At 39.1% G+C, this 7,003-nt stretch overlaps 1 protein-coding gene across 2 annotated transcripts in view; it reads right to left on the bottom strand.

The window, feature by feature from the left end:
• The window catches only part of itprid2 (ITPR interacting domain containing 2), a 42,073-nt gene extending 39,788 nt beyond the window's left edge, over nucleotides 1–2,285 (bottom strand). For both annotated transcript variants that reach the window (XM_080497686.1, XM_080497685.1), the window contains exon 1: nucleotides 2,155–2,285. The gene's annotated coding sequence lies outside the window, so the exon portion shown is untranslated. The remainder of the gene's footprint in view (nucleotides 1–2,154) is intronic.
• Between the last annotated feature and the right edge of the window lie 4,718 nt (nucleotides 2,286–7,003).

Here is a 7,003-nt window from a genome sequence, read left to right on the forward strand (position 1 = left end):
GTTTCATACAGAGGAAGAAGAGACATATATTTAATATATAGTTCAAAAACATGAAAGTTCTGCTATTTTTCTCATCCGTTATATAAAAAGAGTGAATGTCCTCGTCTAATCACAGTGCTGGATTAATTTTTTATGTGTATTTGTCCCAAACTGTTTCACTGTTTACATCTGGTTAGCAGCTTCCTGTGAAAACTCTTGGAAACTGCCGTCACATTTTACTGTACTGTACTGTACAAATAAAGCGCTTCCCTGTGAAATCTGTTTCAAATAGACAAAACAAAAACAAACCAAAAAAATGCACGTAAACATCCAGAGGGTCATACAGAGGTAGGCGAGAAATGTTTGTGTCGACTGTGTGAGCTGACGCTCACATGCCAACAAAGAGGAAGACACTTGAAAGGGCCGTTGTGTTGTTGTCAGAGGTTACGTCCATCACAAATGAACGCTCTGATCTGCACGTACAGAGCAGAGCGACTTGCATGGCAACACCTTTAATTAGCTGTTGATCTACATTCTGTATGAAAATATTAATGATGGCGTGTCTGCCGAATGAGTCACGAGCGCTGGAGTTGGAGATAACACCAGCGAAAGTGAAAAAGGACATAAAGCCTGAGTTACAGTGTATTTAACAGGTACCGGTACTCCACTTGAATGAGGAAAGGGGGAAATACTCTTTATGCAAAGTTACATCGTAACAGTGGATCTATGCTATTGGTGGATTAATTTCTCTCAAGACTCACAGAAAACTGGTGTTAAGAGAATCACAGAAGCGCTGAAAGGCTGCAGCTGTTTCTACTTATTTACATCTGCCTTTGTATCCTATTTAATGCTTTGAAACTGTGTTAAAAAACTGTGAGACCCTATTATTAAAGGATTTTAGATCCAAAATATGACAGTAAGCACTTATTAATATGTAGGAAATATTTGTCATATTCGGTGTTATGTTATTTATTTTTGTGTTACAAGGAAGAAAAAAACTAAACCGAATATGAAAACATTTCTGATCATTCTGATAACACACAGAATTTTAAATGACATATGCCAGTGAAATTTTTCATTTTGAACTAAACCTCAATTCTAAAATTACCTTTCTGAGTCAAGAAAGTTTGCACAGTGAAATTGCTGCCACTCTACAGAGTATCCAGCCTCCAATGGGGTTAGTGTGGATTTCAGGGTCTTAATAAAAAAGACAATTCAACATATGAATGGAGTGAGATGAAAAATCGAATGTGCGACTGGAAGATGACCTGCTCTACCAACTGACTCACAGCTGCTTCTAACCCTGTATGAAGATCAGTCTGCAACTACAATAATAACCACTTTCAGACATGTATAATCTTTTACTCAGCTTCGAGAACAAACTGAAAACGTTCGGATTTCTAAACTTAGTTGCAGCGACTAGGGAACAGCATTTTTAAACACAATTTCAGACATTACAACAGTGAGAAATGTTAAATATTATCAGCTTGTCATTGGTTTTGGACACTTATACTGATCCTATTGACACGAAATCTTAACTACAGTTGTAGTCAAACCTGCAAACCCACTTCATATACACAACAATACATAAACACAACCGACTTGACAGTTTCTTTCTATTCAACCAGAACATAAAACCGAGCTTTAATCCTCTATTATATACACCAATGGATCTTTTCTTAAAGGGCAGTATTGCAGCGAGGAGCAGAAAGGAGGCGTTTCACTTCCAGTAAAACTCACCTTGTGTTGTTGTCAAGTGTGTTTGCTCATCGTGTGTTTTAATCGTGTCTGTGTTCAAACACAGATCAAAGTGTTCATCTAAACTAAATGTCTATACTTATATTAAAGCAATGCGACGCTGTGGTGTTAAGTTAAGTTAATGGAGTTTGGTAAATGATCCGCAGTCTGTTGAGCTCAGCTGGTTTGCAGCTTCATCACAACACACTTCGTTCACACCGCTCCGCTTCTGAATCTCCTGCCTTTAAAACTCTCCAGCGGTTTCCAAACTTTCCTCCTGAAGCTTCACGCCAACTAGTCGGTCCAGTTCAGCAGTTCCTGTTCACTTTTGACACGGATGAGGAGGCTGACAGCAGCCGCGCTTGGGAGCCTCCCGCTGCGGGACGCAGCCGCGGCGGCGCCCCGCGGCCCGGACGGAGCGACGCACCGGGGACTCACCGTCATGTTCCCCCGCAGGTTGAGCCTCTGATCCGGAGCTGTCACGAATGTCCAAACTTTTCTAAAAAACACTCCAACATTCCTGCTTCCGCTTCCTGAAAACAGCAGAGGCAGCAGCGTGGAGGGAGGAGAGGAGGAGGAGGAGGAGGAGGAGGAGGAGGAGGAGGTGTGTCTTCTTCACGCTGCAGCGAAGGAGAAACAGTGACATCTGCCGGCGCGCTTCTGCCACTACAACAACAACCAAAATCAGCTGAGGTGACCTTAAGGGCGTTTTTGAACTCTGACCTTCTGCCACCGTCAGTCTCGATAGCTTAGAACAAGAACAGCGCGAGCAGATCATAAATAGATAAGTAAATAGTTCATTGACGAAAGTAATCATACTTTATTGATCTCCTTGGGGAAATTCTTTTTTTCCACATTTTACAAATCCTGTTTCTAGAATGCGGAGGTGCAGAAATATTACCGCCCTCCGGAGCTGATAGGGGGTCAAGGGTCTTGCTAACTCTCAATGCCATGATAGATAGATAGATAGATAGATAGATAGATAGATAGATAGATAGATAGATAGATAGATAGATAGATAGATAGATAGAGAGATAGACACTGCAGTGTATTTGTTGCCAGGACACATCATCAAACTTGTTGAAAATGCACCCATTTTTCTCTAAAATGTGGACATTTTGAAGGATTTATTAAGCAATATTAAACTATGAGCATAACTGACAGTGTTACTGTTTTTGTAGTTGTTGTTTTTCTTTTGTTTTTTTCAACTCAATCATTAAATCCCCTTCTTAACTGACACAAACTCTTGTGCTGGTATATTTTTAATAGTATATGGGACAGAGGAGGATGTTAACCAGAATGTCCTCCATCATGGACAACACACTCCACCCACTGCTCCCGACAGTGGAGGAGCTCAGCAGCTCCATCAGCGGCAGGCTCCGACACCCGCAGTGTAAAACAGAACGTGACCAGAAGTCATTCATCCCAACAGCTGTTAGGACATTTAACAACGCGCTGTAAATGTACCGTTACACCTGCACTGTACACAGCTCTTTACCTATCTACACTGTGTGTGCAACAATCCTGGCAATTTACTCTATCTTAGAGGATTCTTCTTTCTTTTTAGTGGATTGTTTTATTTATATTTATTTTTTATATTTCTATATTCTTTTTTTGTGCTCTTTTTTGCTCTTGTTTAGATATTTACATGTGTTTACATATTTTAATTCCTTAGTTTTATAAGTTCTGCACCTTTTACCTTGAGCTGTTGTAAGTTTGTGTTTCCCCCTGGGGAGGAATAATAAAGCTCTCTCTATATATAGAGAGAGTATTTTCCGCTCTAAAAATAACTACAATCATGTTTAGCCCGAGATTTACAAAATATACCAATGTCTAATTTTCAACATGATTTTGAATATGTTAAGAAAAGCAATGAAAAGGAGTGAGGTGAAGAGTTGAAGATAAAGACAGGAGTTATGAGCTGACTTTAAAGTGGACAGTTTTACGTGCAGTACTTACTTATAACCACAAGAGGGAAGCCGAGCTCCACATGGTTCAGCTGTTTCCACCACTGACATCCAGAGTGGGGAAAAAAAGACTCCGCGACAAACTCAAGTTTGTTATTGTGATTTAATGCGTGGATTTAGAGAGAGATTAATTAATGAATTAATCAAAACTATATATTTTTTCTTAATTCATCTCCTGATTACATCAAATTTCATGTCAGCATGTCTTTTTCGAAGCCTGTCTTCCTTATGGCGTTTACAAATATAAATAATTTAGCAATTAAGCATTGTTGTTGCTCGATATCTCTTTTTAACATCTCATTTCGTTTGGCCATGTGGCACAGTTTATTTGTTTCGTCGGTCCCATTCAGATTTCAGGGATTCAAGCATCAGACAACAAAGTCAATACAACACAATCATTAAATTATACAGGTAGAGCATAAATAATAACAATAAAAAAAAAAAACCGTTTATAGTATATATAAATATAGTATGAATATGCACTAATATATTCAAAATATGTAAACCATTTACTGTATGTACTAAGGTGTTTTACATAATTTTGGTTAAATAATAAATAGCTACATTTTACAAAAGTTGGCACGTGGCATTTCACTATGCTTCTGTGTGTGTGTGTCTTATATATAAACATGTAAAGGTATAAACGGGTTAATCTGACCTTTTCTGTCCAGACAGGCAGGCCACGGTATTAAATGATCTTTCCTATTCAACAGTGAGTCACTTTACTGTTGGTTCACGATGCTTCAAATAACAGAGCAGATCGTACAATCTTGTATTATCGTCTCTCAGATAGAGATAGAACTGATCACTGTAATGTTAAAACACTTTCTAAGACACTAAATCTGAACTATTCCTTAGTTTGTTTGTTTTTTGCATTCAGTCATCATGAGGCGAGCAGCACAGCGACGCAGATATTGATTCAGAGTTAAATATTAGCTGTGAGGGACACACAGGTCCTCCCTGGTTGCCTGGAAAAGAGCCTGACGACCAGCACAGCATCGCAGGAACCAACTGGTCCAAAGATCACTGCCTCGCTTCTTCTGCCGGTTCAACTCCAGAGGAAGCAGAGTTACTGAAGTGATGACGACGACTTGCTCAAGGTCAAAAAACAAAAAAACAAAAAACATGTAAAGACATGTGAAGGTTCGTTCTTCTTCTTAATATGAGCAGAGGGTTTATTCTAACTTCTCCATCTGTAAAGAAGAGTCAGTCGTCTCGTTCCTTTAATTATTACCTGGAGATGATGGCGATAGGTTCAAGTACCACATGAGAAGCACAAAACTTTGCCCTGCTGCTGCCCTGACTTCTCCTATTTGACTGAACATCACTGTTGGCCAGCCACATTTATTTTGCTCCCATGAGAACCAGATTTCTGCATTTTTTTTAAACATTTTTTTTTTTTTTTAGAACTAAACCAGGTTTGACAGTTGAGCCGCTCCAATCTCACTGAGATCTTCCATCGGTCACCCTGATATGTTCCATCCATGCATTCTGTCATTGAAAACCATCTTCATTACCACAGGGACCTTCAACACGATCATCATCGTCATGTTTATCGTCATGTTTGTTACAACGAAGCGTCTGAGTGAAGAGATGGACTGAGAGGTAGTCGCTTCTTCCTCACACCTCCTTCATCCTCCTCACCGTTACAGTCTTTCCGTGCTCGGTGAGCATCATTCATTTGGAGGTTTCACATGCCGCATTCGCACTTTTGGAGCGCTCTTGTGTGTGTGCGCATGCGTGCTTTCATGCCGCGACAGATGGTCAACTTTCCTCGCGCGCGCACGAGAGAGAGAGAGAGAGAGAGAGAGAGCGAGAGAGAGAGAGAGAGAGAGAGAGAGAGAGAGAGACACTCTGGGCAGTGCAAATGGAAGATTTGTCACGTGATCCCCGGGGCCGTTTTAATGACGTAAGCACCATATGGCGCGTGCCGGGAGGGGGGCGTGTGGGTGCTGGATATGCTAATTGCCCCCCGCCGCCGCCGCCACCACCACCTCCTCCTCCACCACCTCCTCCTCCTCACGCCGGGTATAAAAGATGCTCCACTCCACGCACACGTCTCAGAAATCTAACGGAACGACACGCACGGTCACGCACGGATAACGCAGGGACAGAGCACGCGGGATGCCTGCGATCTGACGGACTGCGTCTCATTACAACAGGTGAGTTTTTAATTGGGACGGACAAGAAACTGAATGATAAATTCCTCCTGAGACTGGTTACACTTGAATTTATGGTTGATTAATATTCATTTGAATTGTTAGAAATCAACACAGTGATAATCTAATAATTGTATCCTCAAACGCAGATAATTTAAATACATGTACAAAGAATAAATCAACAACAGTTGGGTTTTGATTTAAGATTCAGGTATTTTTCAAAAGCAAAAATGTGTGCCTTTAAAATTTGGATTTCAAAACATAGTTTTGTCTTTGTTATTATTGTGGGTTCTTTCTTCGTTTATATTCATCAGGTTCGTTTTTACTGTGTCTGAAATTGATAGGATCAGTCAGTTTAATTTGTTTATGTATTATTATTATTATTATTATTATTATTATTATTATTACTATTATTATTACTATTATCATTACAGCGCCAAAAAAGTAATTGTGTCGCCTTAAAAAAAGTAAAGAACTGAAAGAAGTACTTAGTAGCGAACAGTTTAGTAGTTTTACAGATCAAATATAAACTGTTCATTTCATGTAATAGAATTAGTTTTCATCCAGCCGACATTTATTTAAGGGTTTTTTTTGTTTGTTTTTTGTTTTTTTTACAAATGATTGTGGATTTTTTTTTCCTGTTAGAAACGATAACCATGTCTTGAAAGAAAGAAAGAAGGAAAGAAAGGAAGAAAGAAAGAAAGAAAGAAAGAAAGAAAGAAAGAAAGAAAGAAAGAAAGAAAGAAAGAAAGAAAGTAGATTTGATTTGTTCGCGCTCGGTCTGTGTTGAAAGTTTGAATCTTATGCGACCATTTCACTGTAATCGCACAATTATTTCTTTTCTTAAACGTTCGGCCTTTTAATAACTGATTTTAAGATTCCGTCTCAGCCCTCAGATGAATAAAACTTCAAGTAACCTTTTTATGTTCTCTGGTTTAATCACAATTATTTGGAAATGCCAAATTTTCCGTCAACGACTGTGAACGATTTTCTGTTTTACTCCAGGAAAAAGTAAAAAAGATTGTGTGCAATATTAAATATTGGTTTCTACTACTTCGTGCGTTATTTGAACGAATTTAAACATTTTGCGTTGATTTTTCATTAACACAGACGTCTTATATAGGATATACTTAGTTAATCATAATGGTGTCATTTCAGCAC

The sequence above is a fragment of the Blennius ocellaris genome (assembly GCF_963422515.1).
Source record: "Blennius ocellaris genome assembly, chromosome: 6".
Lineage (NCBI taxonomy): Eukaryota > Metazoa > Chordata > Actinopteri > Blenniiformes > Blenniidae > Blennius > Blennius ocellaris.